An 18,404-nucleotide genomic window follows, 5' to 3' on the forward strand; every position below is an offset into this window, starting at 1 on the left:
TTCCGGGTAATTGGACCTGGAGGAAAACTGATCTCTGAAAATATGAAAAGTCCACTCATCCTGAGGTATGAAAATGACTGACAATGCCACGGTGGCTCATGCCTGTAATCCCAGGCTGAGGCAGGCGGATCACCTGAGGTCAGGAGTTTGAGAGCAGCCTGGCCAATGTGGTGAAACCCCATCTCTACTAAAAATACAAAAATTAGCCTGGAGTGGTGGTGCATGTCTGTAATCCTAGCTACTCAGGAGGCAGAGACACGAGAATCACTTGAACCCAGGAGGTGGAGGTCACATTGAGCCGAGATCGTGCCACTGCACTCCAGCCAGGGCAACAGAGTGAGACTCCATCTCAAAAAAAAAAAAAAAAAAAAAAAGACTGGCAATGCTTATAGTGCTTATAGGCTACCTTCCCAGAGGTATTGCAATTTAATAGAAAACAATGCTTTAAGTAAAAGGGATAAGTTACTACTAATTGGCCCATTTTTGGTATCAGGCAGCCAGTGGAACAAATATTTGCTAGTTGGTGGGAAGAGAAGCTGTGGCAAACACTTCAGATTGCCCGCCCAACACCCGGTCTTCCTTGCTTCACTATTGACAGTATTCCAGTTTGGTGGGAGGGGAACAGCAATGTACTGTTTAAAAATAGTCACTCCCTTGCAGCCCAGGTGGTCAGGAGACCCAGTTTTGGCTTTCGGGGTATAAGCAAAAGTCTACTGGGAGGGATTTCTATGGAAACTATTATTTTGTTGATGAAAAGGGGCAGACTCAACTGGCCCGTTACTTTTCTTAATAGACTTTTTAGAGCAGTTTTAGATTCATAGCAAAATTGAGCAGAAGGTAGAGACTTCCATTATATCCCCTGTCCCCACACACATACAACCTCTCCCACTCTCAGCATCCCCTACCACAGTGGAACATCTGTCACAGTCAACGAACCTACATGGACATGTCATTATCACCCAGATTCCACAGTGTTTACATTAGGGTTCACTCACAGTGTTGTCTTTTCCATGGGCTTGGACAAGTGTGTGACACATACCCACCACTGTAGTACCTTACAGAAGAGTTTCACTGCCTATGTCAGTCAGTTTTCCTTGCTATAAAGGAATCCCTGAAGCTGCGTAATTTATAAAGAAAAGAGGTTTACTTTGGCTCACAGTTCTGCAGGCTGTACAGGAAGCACGGAGCTGGCCTCTGCTTCTGGTGAGGGCCTCAGGAAACTTCCACTCATGATGGACAGTGAAAGGGAGCGAGGGAGTTAACATGGTGAGAACGAGTGAGAGGGAGAGAAGGGGGAAGTTCCAGACTCCTTTAAACAACTAGATCTCTGTGAACTGAGCAAGAACTCACTTATCAACAAGGGGCTGCTGCTAAACCATTCATAAGGGATGCACCCCCATGATTCAATCAACTCCCACCAGGCCTCACCTCCAACGCTGGGAATCACATTTCAACATGAGATTTAGAAGGGACAAACATCCAACCACATCACTGCCTGAAAAATCCTCTGTGTTCTGCCTATTCATCCATCCCTCCCTCCCGTAACTCCTTGTAACCACTGATGTTTCTACTGACTCCACAGTTACTCCTTTTTCAGAATGTCATCATATAGTTGGAATCATAGCCTTTTCAGATTGGCTTCTTTCACATAGCAATATGCACTTGTTTCCTTCACCTTTTCATGGCTTAACATCTCATTCCTTTTTAGCACTGAATAATATTCCACAGTCTGGTTGTACCACAGTTTATCCATTCACTTACTGAGAGACATCTTGGTTGCTTCCAAGTTTTGGCGATTCTATTAGTCTGTTCTCACGCTGCTGATAAAGACATACCCAAAACTGGGTAATACATAAAGGAAAGGAGTTTAATGCACTTACAGTTCCACATGGCCGGGGAAGCCTCATAACCATCGCAGTAGGCAAAGAAGGAGCAAAGTCACATCTTAATGGCAGCAGGCAAGAGAGCTTGTGCAGGGGAACTGCACTTTATAAAACCATCAGATCCCGTGAGAATTATTCGCTACCACGAGAACAGTGTGGGGGAAATTGCCCTCATGATTCAATTATCTCCACCTGGCCCCACCCTTAACATGTGGGGATTATTACAATTCAAGGTGAGCTTTGGGTGGAGACACAGCCAAACTATATCAGCAATTATGAATTAAGCTGCTATAAATATCTGTGGCTGGTGTCTGTGTGGACGGAAGTCTTCATCTCATAGGGTAAGCACCAAGAAGTGTGATTGCTGGATCGTGGCCCATCATTTTGCACTTTGCCTATTGCCCTTCTTCCTGCCTGCAACTCAGGGGCAATGCCCAGAGGAAGAGAAGCCATCCTGCCACCCCAGGCAGAGGCACCCCACGCTAAGGAAGGAGGAGCTGGAAGCCAGAGAGGCCTGGTCCACGGTCGCTTCCTTGAGCAGCTACACCAGCCCTTAAACTGTCTGCATCAGACTTTATGTTACTCAAAAACCAGATCCCTTTTGGGTTATGCTACTGTGATTTGGTTTTTGTTTCATCCAAGCTTAGTCCTAACTGGTATGGAAACCATCTTGATGTTCCTAAAATCGCTTCAGATTGGCACCTTGTGGGCAACAGGCTTGGTTCTTAAAATATTGTCAGCCTAGGAATGACTGTGGGGGTACCCCCTTTTTTAAATTCTCGATTTGAATTCATCTGAATCTTGAATATTTTGTCTTTCATTTAAAGTAGACATCCCCCTTCCCCAAGTGAATCTCAAAGAAAAGAGAAAATGCATTGCCAGTGTTTGAGAGCTAGACCCCTTCCTTCCTCATTAAATCCCCAGTTGGGAATGTAAAAGCACCATCTGCATTTCAGTACCTGCTGGGCAGAAGATGTGCATTCCGAGCAGAGAATCCATTTGCTTTTATGAGAGAGGTTTTTTTTTTTTCTCCTTCCTGTGAAAGTCCTATTATAAAAACAATTAGTCTCCTTGAAGGATTTTGTTCTGCAAAAGAACTAATTCTCTGCACAGCTGCTCATCCTTAGAAATGGCCTAAGTACCAGAGGGAGGGGGCTCCTGCCACTTCCACAGAATCTGCTTCCAAAGCCAGCACCAGCTCTGCCGAAGCAGAAGCCGTTGGGTCCCCCTACACCTCCAGAGTGGTAAGAGCTGTCAGCCACCATGTGTTAATCTGCCCTCCCTGCCAGGCCATTTGGAGGACCCTCAGGAGCCTGGGGAGGCAGGAGACAGACAAGGCCTTTAACCCATCAGCAGCTGCTCTGTGGTCAAGAGGTCACAGTGGCTCAAATCCAAAGGTGAGAAAGGGCTCAAGGATCATGTTGGGAAACAATTCCTTGGGACCCCCCCATACTTCATAGTGTGTTCAGCAGCAGCAGCTCTTGATTAAAAAGGGCCCTTTTCAACCTCTTTAGTTTCATAGAGGTATGCAGTTTGATTGAGGAGGTTTGATTTAGGAAAGATAGACATGAAACAGATTATTTTCCCAGTATACCATTATGCTTTGCCACATTCAACTTTTCTGCTGGGTACCAGGCTTCCTTAAGAACACTTCAGCCCCATTTAATAGCTTTTCAATAATTTTCTGTTATTTAGATAGTAAATAACTGGCTGGGCACAGTGGCTCATTCCTGTAATCTCAACAATTTAGGAGGCCAAGATGGGAGGACCACTTGAGCCCAAGAATTCACAACCAGCCTGGGCAACATAGCAAGACCCTGTGTCTCTACAAAAAGAATACTAAAAATAAAAAGAATTAATTGGGTGTGGTGTTATGTGCCTGTAGTCCCAGCTACTCAGGAGGCTGAAGCAGGAGGATCACTTGAGATCAGGAGGTTGAGGCTGCAGGGAGCTGTGATTGTATAACTGCACTCCAGCCTGGGCAGTGCAGTGAGACCCTATCTCAAAAAAAAAAAAAAAAAGAGAGAGAGAGATTAAGTCTTAGTCTTGTCCATTTTTAAATCTCAATCCTATTTGACTCACATGATTCCCCACCACCCATCTCAACTTAGGGATGGCAAGTGGAAAAAGCACCAATTGGTATATTTTGCTGATTCTTGTGGTTAAATCTTCCCCATATGGTGGGTTTCCAAAGGTGATGTCATTCAACACAGAGTTGGGAAGGAAGAGATGGGCACAATGAGCTCCTGCCAGCTAATAACACCAGAAGAGCACTGTGTGGAGGGCATGGAGGGACATGGCCTCCCTTGCCCTTCCCTGGGCCTGCTCTTCTGGTGTTGGGGCAGGGAGTGTCAGAGGCATGTGAACCACAGCAACTCCATCTTGAAGAGGAGCTGGGTAAAATGAGGCTGAAACCTACTGGGCTGCATTCCCAGATGGTTAAGGCATTCTAAGTCACAGGATGAGACAGGAGGATGGCACAAAATACAGGTCATAAATACCTTGCTGATAAAACAGTTTGCAGTAAAGAATCCAGCTAAAACCCACCAAGACCAAGATGGGCACAAGAGTGACTTCTGGTCATCCTCACTACTACACCCCCACCAGCACCATGACAGTTTACAAATGCCATGGCAACATCCGGAAGTTACTCTATATGGTCTAAAAAGGGGAGGCATGAATAATCCACCCCTTGTTTAACATATCACCAAGAAATAACCATAAAAATGGCAAATCAGCAGGCCTCAGGTCTGCTCTGCCTATGAAGGAGCCATTCTTTATTCTTTTACTTTCTTAAAAAACTTGCTTTCACTTGACTCTGTGGACCCGCCCTGAATTATTTGTTGCGTGAGATCTAAGAACCCTCTCTTGGAGTCTGGATCAAGACCCCTTTCCTGTAACAGGAGGACAATAAGAAGGCTAAAGACATTTCCAGACTGAGCAATTACATGATAGTGGGACTGCTGATACCAGCAGTTCCAAGCCACCACCCTTTGATTCAGCCAGTGTCACCTTAGCTCATTAGCGATTGTGCAATTATTTGACATGTTATTGCATTCTGCCTTTATTTAAAAGAAAAGAAAACTACTGGAAAGTAATAATTAAAAGGTCTTCTATGGAAGATCATTTCCACAGAATGATCTTCCAAATGATCTTCACCAATATTGATGCTGGGGGCTTTTTCTTGGCCATCATTCAGCCATTTTTTTTTTCCTCTGCTCCCCTGTGATAACGTCCCTCTCCCTGAGCAATGTGTGTGCTTCTTACCCACTGGGTGGGGAGGCAAGCGACGGGGCAGGGAGTAATGCTTCAAAGACATTCTTATGGATCTGTGGCCATAGGAAGCACAGGCATCATAAGTTTCATGTGCTTGGAAGATGTGACATGCCAAAACTGGCGAGTGAAGATTCACTTCAAATCAGATGTCTTAAACACTTAATCAGATACACAGCAAGGCTGTGTATTTTGTCAATGTTTATTATTGATATAAACTCTTAAGGGAAGGGATGTATACTTCTTTAAGATAATGTAATGACTCGCTGTCTCTGCTCAGCCCTAGGCCAGCTTAATGAGGAAATACTAGGAACATTCCCATGTGGGTCAGAAACAAAATGTCAAGACTGTCTACCTCCGCCCCCTTCAATTATTTAACATCATTCTTGGGTACTAGCCAATGCAATCAGTAGAAGGAAACTGAAGAATAAAAATTGAACAGAAGAAGATACAATTATAATTCTTTGAATTATAATATTGGTTCACATGAAAAAACTAAGAGAGCCAAGTGAAAAACTATTATAAACAAAAAGAATTCAGTAAGGGAGTTGGCTACTATTTTAATGTATAGAAATCAGTAGCCTTTATGTATACAACCAACCAATAATTAGAAGGAAAAATAGAAGAAATGACCCTATTTACAATGGCAATAATAAAAAAATCCCTAGGAATAAGCTTAACCAAAAATTTACAAGATATGTTTAAATTACCACTTAAATCACCAACAATTCAAAGAATTTATCCTATGGGCACGTGCACATATGAGAAATTACACCTACATTGAAGACTTGTTTATAATAGGAAAATTCAAGACAGGAAAAAGGACTTGGAGAAAATGAAAATCCTGCTATGTTCTTAGATAGGAAGTCTCTGCGTCATAAAGATATCATCAGTTCTCCTTAAGTTGGTCAACACATTTAGCATGGTTCCAAGTAAATTCCAATTGGAACTTTTTTTTCTTTTTTTTTTGAGACAGAGTCTCGCTCTGTTGCCCAGGCTGGAGTGCAGTGGCGTGATCTCGGCTCACTGCAAGCTCCGCGTCCCGGGTTCACGCCATTCTCCTGCCTCAGCCTCCCGAGTAGCTGGGACTACAGGCGCCCACCATCAGGCCCGGCTAACTTTTTGTATTTTTAGTAGAGACGGGGTTTCACCATGTTAGCCAGGATGGTCTCGATCTCCTGACCTTGTGATCTGCCCACCTTGGCCTTCCAAAGTGCTGGGATTACAGGTGTGAGCCACCGTGCCTGGCCTCCAACTGGAACTTTTTAAGTGAACAAGTTGATTCTAAAGTTTCTATGGAAAAACAAATAAGAATAGCCAGGAAAATAATGAAGTGGAACTGTCCCTACCGGGTATTTAAACATAAAGCTACTAAACAGTATGATTCTAATACATGAACAACAGACCAAAGACACTGAACTGAAATAAAATCAGATACATGGAGGAAAATATTATATAATAATAAAGATAGAATTTTAAATCAATGTGGAAAAGATAATGTTGGATTAACTGGGTGGTCATCTGAAAAAAAAAAAAATAGAGCCAAACATCATATCTTACACCAAAATAAACTACAAGTGGTACAAATATTTAAATGTAAAATTTAAAATGAAACCATAAAAGCAGAAGAAATCACAGGAGAATTATTTTTAACCCAGAGCAAGAAAGGCCCAAGTATGACACAAAAAACCTAAAACCAAGAATAAAAAGCAGATAAATTCTGTGATATAAAATTTAAGATTTTAGTATTTTCAAGACAAGAATCATCACAAGTAAAGTCAAATCCACATGACAACTTTGGGAGAGGGGCAATAGGGGAGCACATGTGATTCTTGATCTGCAGGCAAATGCTCTACCCCAAACTATACCCCTAGGCCCGAGCACATGTAATTCATATCTCAAACAAATGACTCATTTTTCTAATATACAAAGAACTCCTACAAATCAATAACAAAAAATGATAGAGTAAAAGAATAATAGGCAGCCCACAGATAAACAAAACAATGAAACATGAAAAGGTGCCAAATTGCAGATGAAATGAATGTTGCTAATCAGCTGACCGTAAAATTGGCAAGAGCCCAACGCAATCAGAAGTGTCCTTAAAAGTGGCAGAAGGAGGAAGAAGAGAGTGAGGGATGCAGCAATGAAAGCAGAGTCAGAGAGATGCATTTATAATGAAAACAATGCACGTGAAAAACCACACTTAGATGCCATTTTTTATCTTTCAGACTGGAAAAGATCAGAAGGGTTTTTTTTTTGTTTGTTTTGTTTTGGTTTGTTTTTGAGGTGGAGTTTCACTTATGTTGCGTGGCTCATGCCTGTAATCCTAACACTTTGGGAGGCCAAGGCGGGTGGATCACCTGAGGTCAGGAGTTCGAGACCAGCCTGGCCAACATAGTGAAACCCCGTCTCTACTAAAAATACAAAAAATTAGCCGGGCGTGGTGGCAGGTGCCTATAATCCCAGCTACTGGGGAGGATGAGGCAGGAGAATCACTTGAACCTAAGAGCCAGAGGTTGCAGTGAGATCAAAAGTTCTAAGACAGACTTTGTTGGTAAGGATGTAAGGAAGGAAGCACTGTCACACACTACAGGTCAAAATGTACTAGTACAACCTCTGTGGATGCCAGCTTAGCAATATCTAGTAAAAGTCACAAGTACCATTTATGTATCAATTCCAATTCAAGGAATTTATTCTATAAGCATACTTGTACATAGGAGAAATGATGCATGCATTTAAGCATTATTTATACTAAGAAACATCACATACGGATGAAATGTCCATTAATAGGGTACTAGCTATATGCAGCTATTAAAAAGAATAAGAAAGATTTTTTATGAAGAGAAACAATTTCTCGCATTTTTAAGGGAAAAATGCCATAACACACATGCATATATAGTAAAAAATTTAAATGTAAATATGAATATGATCATGTATATCCATAGTTGTTTTCATGAAAAGAACTGAAACACAAGAAACCAGTACTCTTGGGGTAATAGAGCTAGGTGTTGGGGACAGAGCTTTGACACAGAGTCTTTTCAATATACGTTATTTTGTGCCTTTCAAGTTTTGCAACCTTATGAATACCTTTTCTAAAAATATATTAAAAATTGTGCCTAAAAGAGAATAACTATTTGGGATTTTGCTATTTTGAGCCCTCTAAAATCAGAGCACCTCCTCTGCCCATGGATCTCCTAAGTCTGCTCTTTCATTTTCTCACAGTCAACCTTTTAGCAAGTTTTCAGGAACATTTTGAATGAAGAGGGAACAGCCTGCCCATCAGTGTTGCAGACCTTAGTCTCATTTCAAAATACAGACATCTCCCACTTACATGGAGCAATTTCCCGTGGTTCTTCACTAGAGGTGGATTTACTGAGAAAGATCTCTCACATGCACAGACTTTTTCTTGTGGTCAGATACTTTGGTAAATTTGCAAAAGTAAGATATTTTAACCATGAGTTGTTAACACTCATATCTCTTTTAATTTCCCTTCATTCACTTCCCCTAATTGGAATGCAGTGAGTCTGCAAGCCTTTTAGTGATCCCACTAAAGGGGAGTTAAGCTGAGGCTTCTCTTAATTTGGGTCTAGGAGACACACTTCTGCAGCCTTCTGTAGTCTTTTCCATGCATAGTTAAATCGTGGTTGGGATCACAGTGCTAAGAATGGCTTCCAGGAGAGCCCGTCAGGCCGTGCACTCAGCTTCCCCTGTGAAGATGCAGCGCAGGGGAGTCACACTGGCCTCAGGGAGTGTCCTCTGGCACCATTACTGGGCATTGCAAACACTTGGGTGGTGGAAGAGAAACAAGGTTCGAAATGTCTAAGATCAGAAGCTTGTCTGGGGAAAATCCTTCCAATCCTAACACATGTAAAACTGTGAGCAGATTCAGTTCTGTTAAAAATAAAAGCCCACAGTTGAGATATACCCCAAGTCCAGTGGCCCATAACCATGCAACCAAAACATGTCATTCCAATTTCCTTGAAACGCTAATTCTAATCGTAAACACAACATGTAAATTTTACATCCTTGTCAATATGTTTCAGTGAAATGAAACTAATCAGCTACAGACAAATCAGTTTAAACAGCTCTCTTTGCCCTAAATAAAGATAATGTATAACAGCAAATCACAAAAAAAGGTCAAAATACATCCTCCCTATGCTTTACAAACTATATTGTAAATGTTGTAAGGCAAGCTTCTTTTTTTTTTTGAGACAGAGTCTTGCTCTATTGCCCAGGCTGGAGTATAGTGGTGCAATCTCGGCTCACTGCAACCTCTGCCTCTTGGGTTCAAGAGATTCTCCTGCCCCAGCCTCCTGAGTAGCTGAGATTACAGGCATGTGCCACCATGCCTGGCTAATTTTTGTATATTTAGTAGAGACAGGGTTTCACCATATTGGCTAGGCTGTTCTCGAACTCCTGACCTCAGGTGATCCACCCATCTTGGCCTCCCAAAGCGCCAGAATTACAGGCATGAGCCACCACGCCCAGCCAGGGCAAACTTCTTACTACTTGGTTTGAAGTCTCCCGGATCAAGATCTATACTTTTTGTATGACAATAAACTTTAAAATTTTTTCTAACTTGATCTAATTTTATTTTAGACAGCTCTCCACAGATGCTGAGTCAAACTAGAAGTTTTCTCATTAGGAATATACTCAGTAATAAAATATATACAAATATAAACATACCATGCATTTTTTTTCCTATGGGAATTACATGGAAGATAATTCATTAGAATTCCTTTGTCTGTAACACATAAATCTATAGCTAATAATACAAATAGTTTGTACTTCAGTAGATGAAGTCATATATTTTATACATCCTGACTGTCAATTAAAATTTCTTTTGGTCAACCATGCTAGAGGAAAGTCTGAATTATCTTTCTAATCTCTCTACAGAAAAGGATATTACAAAATTATCGTTATTAAAAAAATGGATAACGCTGGGTCCGGTGGCTCACACCTGTAATCCCAGCACTTTGGGAGGTTGAGGAGGGTGGATCACTGGAGGTCAGGAGTTTGAGACCAATAGCGAAAACCCATCTCTACCAAAAATACAAAAAAAATTAGCCAGGCGTGGTGGTGCACACCTGTAGTCCCAGCTACTCAGGGAGGCTGAGGCAGGAGAATCGCTTGAACCCAGGAGGTGGAAGTTGCAGTGAGTTGAGATTATGCCATTACACTCCAGCCTGGGGGACAGAGCAAGACTCCATCTCAAAAAAAGAAAAGAAAGAAAATAAAATTTAAATTTAAAATGGATAACAAGTATGCAGTCAAAAAATTGAAGCTAAAAGTATTAGGGAAGTTTGTCAGGTACTTAGCTTATTAAAATATCAGGTTTTTCTGGATTTTGTATATTATGCTACTTGTCAGATATTTCCAATCTGTAATTTGTTGTGATTTCTTTTCTTATTCTAAGTATTTATTTTCCTATCTAATTTGTTTTAATATTTTCTATTCTTTTTTCTATAAAGTACACCCCAAATTATTTAAACTTCAGGCCCCACAAAACTTGGACCCATACCATGTATTCACTATCAATTTAAAATGTGAACTTGTCAATCTCCCACATAAAGATTAGAACTAACAGAGCAGGGTGATTTTTATATTATACAGGGGTTTTTATACTAAAGACACTGACATCCAGATCAGCCCAGTAACCTGAGCCAATGAAAACTCTGGAAACAAAGCCCTTTCTCTAAATCCCCCATTAACTCCCCTTTAAACCATTGTCTCTTCAGGGCATGGAAAACAAAAATAGGTTTTTCCCAAAAATCTTCCTAAGCCTCAGTCTGCTTGCTAATCCTCAAGTGCTGTCATTCTCCCAACATGCTCAAGGCCTCAGCGAACTTCTCATTTTACATCTTAAAAGTGGAGAATTAATTATAAGACTTTATTCACTCAGTGATGGAACCTCTGCTGAGTGACACACTTTGCAATCTCATTTGGAGGGCTTGAAATTAACCCAGCATATGCCACACAGCTCCTGAATTCTCAAAGCTGCACAGCTGCCGTGCTGCTTTGGTTTTCATTACATGGGAGGCTTTTCCACCTGCTGGCTATGTCGCAAAACCCAATCTGTCCTAGCGGGGCTTTTTTTGTTCACTTATTGAAAGTTTGGTTTTTAGCTATAAGCTGAAATCTGTATGAAAACCTCAACAGACAATAATAGTAGAAGTCGGCCAGGTGCAATGGCTCATGCCTGTAATACTCCCAGCATTTTGGGAGGCTGAGGTGGGTGGATCACCTGAGGTCGGGAGTTTGAGACCAGCCCGATCAATATGGTGAAACCCCATCTCTACTAAAAATACAAAAATTAGCCGGGCATGGTGGCATGTGCCTGTAATCCCAGCTACTCGGGAGGCTGAGACAGGAGAATTGTTTGAACCAGGGAGGTGGAGGTTGCAGTGAGCTGAGATTGCACCACTGCACTCCAGCCTGGGCGACAGAGTGGTACTCTGTCTCAAAAAAATAAAAAATAATAGTAGAGGTTAGTGTTGTTCTTCTGTGCATTTGGAGAAAAAAAGTTTCCCTTATATTCCTGGCAACTACAGGAACGCATGGTTCAACTCTCCCTTGCAGAGAGAACTTGTTGCAGGCAGTATAGCTGGCTGTCAGCTGCTGCCCCTTCGGGATACAAAGCAGCTCACACAAGGCCATGCTCTCCCTGGGCTGCTCCCAGACAATGACTGGGCACAGTGGGATTTTAGAGCCAGAACATTCCTGCCCAATGCAGGATCCTCTAACAAGCAGTCTTTGCTCTGGAGCTCCCCATTGTTACCCAAGACTTTCTCGCAGCTGCAAACTCTCAAGCTCTCCCTACCCAATCTTTTCTCCTTCCCTTTCTCCTCTTCCAGGTGTCAGGCCAGTATTACAGTCTGATGGCTCTCCGCACCTCCTCCTGCCCCTTCTTTCCTTTGTTCATCCCAGATACTTCCCCCAGTGAATCTCTTGCACGTCTAACTTCATCTTAGCATATGCGTCTCCAAGGAGTCAAACTGATACACCACCTTAGAACTGTTGAATTGTGTGAGTAAAAGGGGAAAAAATTAATGCTATCATTTTTTGCAAAGAAAGACAGAAAATAATAATATTTATGGAGCATCTACTCTGTCAGGTATTGCTGGGCATTTGAAAATACATTGTCTCATTCAATTCATAAATGAGAGGTTTTTTTTTTTTTTTTTTTTTTTTTTTTTTGATATAGACTCTTGCTCTGTCACCCAGGCTGGAGTGCAAGTGGTGCAATCTTGGCTCACTGCAACCTCCGCCTCCTGGGTTCAAGCAATTCTCGTGCCTCAGCCTACCCAAGTAGCTGGGACTACAGGAGTGCACCACCACGCCTGGCTAATTTTTGTAATTTTAGTAGAGAGGGGGTTTCACCATATTGGCCAAGCTGGTCTGGAACTCCTGACCTCGAGTGATCTGCCCACCTCAGCCTCCTAAAGTACTGGGATTACAGGCATGAGCCACTGTGCCTGGCCAATGGGAGTATTCTTATCCTTAGGATTTTAAAAATACAGATGAAATTCTGGTTGACAAAGTGACTGTGGATGCCCTGGGTATTTACAGAGCTGTCAGCCTGACTTAGCTTTCTAGAGAAATTCTAGATTTGAAGTCAAGAGGCAGTTTACATACAGTTTTCCTGAGCTTAGGGGAAGGGCTAATAAATACGTTATTTTGTAGGTTGCATGGAAGGAAAACTATTACCTTTAGTGATCTTATATCCTTCCTTCACCCTAGCCCCTCTCAGATGAGAAATCTGCCAGGCATTCTTTCCTTATTGACTGTCCACCACTCTAGTTCTGAGAATTCTCTGCCAAAGTCCACACTGAGCCTGAATCTATGTGGTGGAGTCTGTCTTTCCACTGTAGCGTCAAATCTGACAGCAAAAGTTGGATCAAATTGTGGCTGTAGAATATCATGGAATGTTTAAAGCAATGTTTGCAACAACATTTATTTGGAACTCCCTAGCCTTTTTAATTATAAAAAGAATATAAAATCAAAAGAGTAAAAATATGGCTTAAAATGTTGGGTAGATATAGTAATAATGATAGCACCAACTGCTAGAACATCTGCTGACATCTCACTGCTTTCACCCGGCAGAAGCTTGTTTCTTGATTTTGTGAAGCCCCATGGTGGTGGTGGTGGGGCAGATGGTGAGGTCCTGGGCCACATGCAGTCACTCAGAAACCCAGATCCACAGAGGCTCTGCCATCTTCAATACATGACATTTGCAAGATTGCCTTGGGTGTCAACGTCCATGTTGTATAGAAGGAGAAGGGAGAGAAGAGCCTGCTTCTGCTTTGCTGCTCACATTACAGCCATTGACAGGAACCAGCCACACAGCCAAACTTAAGATGCAAGAGTGGCTGGGCAAGAATGTGTCATGATGTGTGGGGGACAGTGGCCATCTCTGCCAAGCTGGCAATGCCACCTAGGGTGGCCACAATCTCAATTTGCTCAGAATTCTCCAGTTTGAGCACTGAAAGCCCCATGTCCTGGGAAATCCCCTCAGTCCCAGGCAAACTGGGACAGTTGTTATCCCATTAGTCAAAAATGAATTAACAATTTCAAATAATTTTTAGACAAAATTGGTTTTATATGAAATCAAGCATTTTGCAGATGATACAAAAACCTGAGTAAGTGATTAGAAAATTTTAAGAATTTATGAAAACAATGACCAGCAAGTAAAAGAGATACAATTGGCTGAAAGTAAATTGGAAATAAAATATTATAAAAACAATAACCTCCAAAGCTATTAAAAAATCTTCAATATGTGAATACACGTGGACACAAGGAGTGGAACAACAGACACCGGGACTTCCTTGAGGGTGGAGCTGGGAGGAGGGTGAGGACGGAAAAACTCTTCATCGGGTGCTATGCTCACTACCTGGGTGACAAAATCATTTGTACACCAAACCCCAGTGATTCGCAATTTGCCCATGTAACAAGCCTGCATATGTACCCCTTGAACCTAAAATAAAAGTTGGAAGAGGCTGGGCGTGGTGGCTCACGCCTGTAATCCCAGCACTTTGGGAGGCCGAGGTGGGTGGATCACGAGGTCAGGAGATCGAGACCATCCTGGTTAAGACGATGAAACCCCGTCTCTACTAAAAATACAAAAAATTAGCCAGGTGTGGTAGCGGGCGCCTGTAGTCCCAGCTACTCTGGAGGCTGAGGCAGGAGAATGGCGTGAACCCAGGAGGCGGAGCTTGCAGTGAGCCGAGATCGCGCCACTGCACTCCAGCCTGGGCAACAGAGCGAGACTCCGTCTCAAAAAAAAAAAAAAAAAGTTGGAAGAAAAAAAATCTTCAGTATGCGAGAAAATGAGCAAAAATGCTTAATAACACAAAAAAAATATTGCTGAACTGCCCATCTAGTAAAATAAAATCAATATCTGAAAAAAAAAAAACCAGTACTATTCACTTTCACCAAGTCCATGTGTTATTTTAAATGACGTGTTTCAGCCAGTGTTTCCACCCATTTTTTTGATGCCACCTCACCCGGGCCCTGCTCTGTGTTAACTGTAGAGTGGGTCCTGATTCTCTGAGAAGCCCTCTCAAACCAACCCACCCACAGGTAATCACTACCTTACCTCCTCCCCAGCTCCTTTTTGTTTTAACATCTTTAGTCAGCTTTGCCTCTTGAGGTCTCGTTCTCCTCACCTGCATGATCATTTCTCTCAAGCACAAAGGCAAAGAGTTTCCTTGGGGTGTACTCTCCTCCCCCACCCTCCAAAATGTCTCATTCCAAAAAGCAACACAAAGCAAAGAAAGTCTGAGATCTAGTTCCCACATTCTCCCCAGAAGGAAGAGATGCTTCATTGAATACCTTGCTTCCCTCAACCCCCTACACACACACACACACACACACACACACACACACACACACACAGACAGACATCAGAATTAATCTCTCCCTTCCATATGCTTATACTTCCTTTGGGCTTCCTCTGTGAGTGCCTTTCATGGGCTGCTGGGAGCATGTGACTTCCCCTTTGCTACTCCTGAACTCCTTAAGGAATTCCACATTGCACCTTACCCCTCTCAGGAGCTCAAAATGCATTCCATTGTGTTGAAGTTTGACTTGAAAATGTTAGATGAGGACAGGATCCACAAACTTTAGTCTCATGATAAAATAAAATTCTCTAGGGAGACTGGAACAGCTATAGCATTTGCACTTAAACAATTTGGCAATTTCTGTGAGAAATTTGAGCTCTAGAAGGCCACATGGACAAATCCATAAATTCTGGCTCTCAGCTTCAGCTGTTGGGAACCATAAAATTTTCATTCTTGTTCGTGGCCTTTCAGTTTTCAGAGCACTGACTCCAGCTAAATTTCCCGGGCACTGGAGTTTATTTGCTTAGGTCATTGCTGATTTGAAGAAAGTGAGTGGGGCTGAACCAGCTTTTGCTTTTCACAGCTATGAATCACAGCTGTGAATCCCCAGGGTGCTGAAATAACAGTACGGTGCGCTAATCCAATCTGTGCTTTTCCTGGGGGCTGTCATTACTGCAAAATGAGGTGAGCTGGGTGGATGAAAAGCTCCAAGGTGGCTACAACACTGTACAGTTAGAAGTGATGCAAAACCATGTCCAGGGCTTAATGAAGGGTTGTGATCAGAGGAGAAAGTAGCCAAGGACCCAGGGGCTATTCTACTATAGCCACTATATGTACTATACATACACACACATATATATACACTATAACCTCTATACATACTAATATACCTACTATATACAGTGGTATGTGTATATATCAATAATTACTTTGGCTACTACTGTAGTTACTCCCTGCTGTACTGTCAGTCTGTCCAGCGTTCGGCTCCCCTATTCCCACCACACTGGCCTCTTTCAGCACCTTGAGTGTGTCACAATGGCTCCCAAGTCAAATCGTATAGACAGGCCCCTTTCTTAAAGCCCACCTCGCCATGATGGAAGACAAGCCCCTCTTACAATACCAGATGCCATAGTGATTGCTGGAGTGGTATATCCATTACAAGCCCTTTTTGGTATATCAATGAATCTCACTGTTGTTGACTGAATTGTGTCCCTCTGAAATTCATATGTCACCCTCAGCACCTCAAAGTATGACTGTATTTGGAGACAGAGCCTTTAAAGAGGTGATGAAGTGAAAACGAGGTCATTAGGCTGGGCCCTAATCCAACATGACCAGTATCCTTATAAGAAGAGGAGATTAGGACAAGAGACAGGTACAGGGGAAAGACCATGTGAGGACCCATTGAGAAGGCAGTCATCTAAAAGCCAGGGAGAGGGGCCTCAGAAGAAACCAACCCTGCTGATCAACCCAGCTTGATCTTGGACTTCTAGCCTCCAGAATTGTGAGAAAATAAATTTCTGTTGTTTAAACCACCCCATCTATGGTATTTTGTTATGGCAGCCCAAGCCGACTAAGTAAGACGCTCATACAACATGGAACAGAATCCTCTCAAGACCTCTACTTGCACACAACATTCCATGGCCCCAACTTCTTACACTTGGCTCCACTGGGCTGAGGAACACTCTGCTGTTCTACCTTGGGCCAGCTAATTGGCCCAGGCAGATAATCCAGACTGGTTAATCTCCGGTACCTGGCAGCCCACTTCCACACAGTGACCAAATATTAAGAGGTAGGGGTTAATTGAGGCGCCCGTAATCCATGCTGACTGCCTGTCTCTGTGTCTACATGGTACCAAAGGTTAAAAAGTATTAAGAACCTTAACCATGAACTTGAGGTTCCAGGGTTACAGACTTGATGCCCAATCCTATCCTCAAACATAATACTTGCTTTCATCCCTGGAGCCAACTCGTGGATCTGAAGTTTCTCAAAGAGAAAAGCTTGTCATAAGACTGGTCAGCTGTCTGATATCAAGGCCTTTTATGGGGATCAATCAATGATTATTCCTCAGTTACCCCTGGCACTGTGGGAATTTCAAGGAAATATTATACTTGGCTCCTGTCTTCAACATGGTGACTGTATAGTTGGGATTGATGTGGTTTAAGATCTTCAAAAGTTAAACAAAAATAAAGGAACTGAGTAACTAAGCAAAGGTCAGAACTGATGCCTGATTCTGTCTCTCATTAGCTGTGTGATCTAAGCAAATTCTTCAACCTCTGAGTCTCAGGGGCCTTCCTTGGCCCAGTGAGGATAAGAGAACCTTCCTCACAGGGTTATTGTGAGAATGAAACAAAACACCATACATAAGAAGTACCCAGGGCAGAAATGGTGGCTCACACCTGTAATCCCAGTGCTTTGGGAAGCTGAGGAGGAGCATCACTTGAGGCCAGGAGTTCAAGATCAGCCTGGGCAACATAGCAAGGCTCCATATCTACAAAATAATTTTTAAATATAGCATGGCATGGTTGTCAGTCCCTGTAGTCTCAGCTACTCAGGAGGCCCAAGGGGAAGAATCCCTTGAACCCAAGAGTTCAAGGTTACAGTGAGCTGTGATTGCACTACTGCATTCCAGGCTGGGTGACCGATCAACACCCTGTCTCTAAGAAAAAAAAAAAAAAGTTTTCAACTAAGTGCTTGGCATCTAGTAAGTGCTTCATTTAAAAAAAAAAAAAGAAAATCAACAAGTGCAGGCCAAGTAGGCAACAGCAGTGAGTGGGAGATGGTCACAGGACCTTGTTCTAGTGTTCACCCAGTATTTACTGAGGACTTAGTATGTGCTGGAAACCTAGCTCTGTGTTGGAAACACAAGAAAGACCTGGTTACAAGCTGCTCCCAGTCTGGTGGAGGCAGGCAGGTAAACAAGAAATAAGAGACCAGTACTGAGTAGGACTTGGGGTTTGTATAATCCTGACTCATCAGGCCATTCACTGAAGAGGCTAAAACGAGCCCATGAGGCCGGGGATCATTTTGACACACATGCTCAGAAGGGTTTATTGAGGTTCCTACCTCACTTTGCAAATTGGTGTTTTGTCTATAATGGCACCTTAGGGGTCTATCTGGGCAAGGGTAAGACCTGAATTCAGGTGGGGATATATTGTAGTTTTCTGTGGTCCATCTGGATTGAGGTAGGGTCCTAAGCAGACCCAAGAGATTTCGGGAGTCATAGTCTAACTCCTTGACAAGGGCTAGTGTACTAGTTGGTGTCCTCCAAACAGAACCAATAGGAGATTTATCTATCTATCTATCTATCTATCTATCTATCTATCTATCATCTATCTATCTATACACACACACACACACACACACACATACCTATTGAGACAGTGAGATTAAGAGATTTATTATAAGCTAC

The 18,404-nt window shown here is 42.5% G+C and overlaps 1 long non-coding RNA gene across 1 annotated transcript in view; it reads right to left on the reverse strand.

The window, feature by feature from the left end:
- The window catches only part of LOC117975600 (uncharacterized), a 46,670-nt gene that overhangs the window by 22,177 nt on the left and 6,089 nt on the right, over positions 1-18,404 (reverse strand). The gene's annotated exons all lie outside the window — the stretch shown is intronic.

The sequence above is a fragment of the Pan paniscus genome, chromosome 14 (assembly GCF_029289425.2).
Source record: "Pan paniscus chromosome 14, NHGRI_mPanPan1-v2.0_pri, whole genome shotgun sequence".
In the NCBI taxonomy this organism is placed as follows: Eukaryota; Metazoa; Chordata; class Mammalia; order Primates; family Hominidae; genus Pan; species Pan paniscus.